Below are 2,387 nucleotides of genomic sequence, written 5' to 3' on the forward strand. Positions count from 1 at the left end.
AAGAGGGGTTGAACTTTCTCCTCGGGGGCTCTGGGGCGGGGAGCGAGCCAGGCCCTAGAAGAAGTCCTTCCCGCTGCCTCGGGAAATGCTGCTTCCTTATCGACCCGTTGGCGGAGACCGGGGGTCCGATCGCTCCGTCCAATCCCTTCAGGAAGGGCGGGGGGAGGAAAAGTTCAGCGTGAATTTATCCTGGTGGGTTTAGGCGTAAATGATCAAACTTTAGCTGTCGTTTAACTGCTTATGGAGGGAATAAGCGTGTGGAATCTTAAAAAAATGAAACCAAAAGGATCTGAGGGCAATTCAGTAGGTTTCTGCGGTCCAGAAGCATTCATAGGCAATTGTCATTTGGAATTTTAAAACTTACTCGCAGAATTTGGTGGGAAACCATAAATCTGATGTTGCATTCTGTTCACCTGAAGACACAATTAAAAGAGTGCCCCGATTTGTCAGTGTTTTTCATTATGTGGGCTGCATAAGATACTTTCTTTAAAAATCAAGTCTGGAAGTAAACTGAGGTTAATTATACAAACGGTAACCAAGAGGAACAGTCTTATCTAACCTTCAAAAATAAATGTAATAAGGTGCCTGCAAATCTGAAACAAATATTTACTCCAGGTGTCCAGACTTAATGGACAAAAGCATAATGGCTTTTTAAGAATATCTTATTTATTAGTCACTGAGGATTATCTTGTGATGGAAAACTCTTCCTTCTTCTTTCTTTATTTCTTCCTTGGGAAGGCAAGATCATGTTTTGTTGTGTTTTTTTTTAAATCTACTGTATATACAGATCACAAACCCTGAACAAAGAAGAATTACAAACCCAGCTGAGATAAACATGTCAGAATTACTGTTAAGAGGCTGATGCCCAGAGTGTTTAATGGCTTGAAAAGATGATCAAGCATTTATGCAGCTACCCCTTCAAAAATTATCATTGAGCCAATGATAATCCAGTTATAATAATGAGTACTGAGTCAATTAAGCTTAGCATGCAGAGAAACTACTTTTTAATATTAAATAACTCAGTCTCTTCCTTCTTTAAAAAAAAAAAAAGAAACCAGCAATTTTACAGAAAAGCTGTAACATACAGGTTAGAAGCCTATACAAAAAGCCACATCCAGCATAGCATAGCTAACTTGTAGGGTGTAATCCTATCAAGATCTGAGGCTCTCCTTTGAGATGCTGCGAATCCCCATTCTCTTACAACTTTACATTTTGTGGTAATTTTCAGAATCCAAAATCCATCTGTACTATCTTGGAAAGGGCTATGGGAGACAGAGCTCAGCGCACTCTCTTTTCTGCACACAACTGGTAGCTACTTAACAATTGCCTGGCCAATTTCTGGTTGTGGGGTTGTTTTTTTTTTCCCTTACAAACTCTTCAAAATAGGTTTTGTATCTAGCAGAAGTATCTTGCACATTTTTCTCAACTATTCCTGAAGCCACAGCTCTCTCTAGCACTTGTTAGAACAAACCTAAAAATGCAATGGTAAAAGAATAGTGATTAGGCTTGTTTATTCTTGGATTTCGCTTGTAACAATATTAGCCAGAAGGAAATTTTTAGGCAATTAAGGTCTATATAATCCAGTGCAGCATCACTAAAAACAGAAGGATATGGGACTGCAGTGGTGATGTGCAAATGGACAAATTGCTAAATAGTGTAGTATCTTCCTCATCACATCATACACAGCATGCATCTAAGGTGGCTACTGTAAAGGCTACAGTTGTCCCAGTGAGCCCACACCTTTGCATAGCCAAAGGCTGTCTGATTTGCAAAAAAGTGAGTATAATTATTGTATGTAAAACAACCAGCTTAATGCTTGCATCACAAGCTCTGTAGGCTTGGCAGTTGAAAAGTCCCTCACTGCTTACAGGGAAAACAAAAGTAATTTTATCTGGAAGATATTGAATAGCAGTAAATGTGGAATGTGTAATATATTTTCAATCACTTAAAAAATTGAAGGAAGCCTAGCCACTTAAAAAAACCCCAAACATTTAAAAGTCTTATTCTCACTTATGCAAAAATGCATTGCCTTTGAAAACCTTGATTTAAGGTTATTCAATCATTTATCTTGATTTAAACAATGATGGTGGAGTCACTTGGATTTAACCAGAAGACCAGCATATGAAAAATAATTCTCTAAGCAATCAATCAGCTCTGAGGAGTGCTTAAAAGGGATCACTCAGTCATACTGCAAGCAACCTGCATGGTTCTTTTTGGGCATGAAATCCTTCCCCAGTTTTGTAAAACTTGGCGGAGGTTTTTTTTCCACATCTAGAGATACAGGGCATTCAACAGTATGATGAACTGTAACCTAAGGAAGTGCTCGAAGTATGTACTATTGAACAGCAGTAACCATCAAGAGCACAAGAGAACTCATGAAACCTCTG

The sequence above is a fragment of the Pygoscelis adeliae genome, unplaced genomic scaffold, assembly GCF_000699105.1.
Source record: "Pygoscelis adeliae isolate BGI_AS28 unplaced genomic scaffold, ASM69910v1 Scaffold95, whole genome shotgun sequence".
Lineage (NCBI taxonomy): Eukaryota > Metazoa > Chordata > Aves > Sphenisciformes > Spheniscidae > Pygoscelis > Pygoscelis adeliae.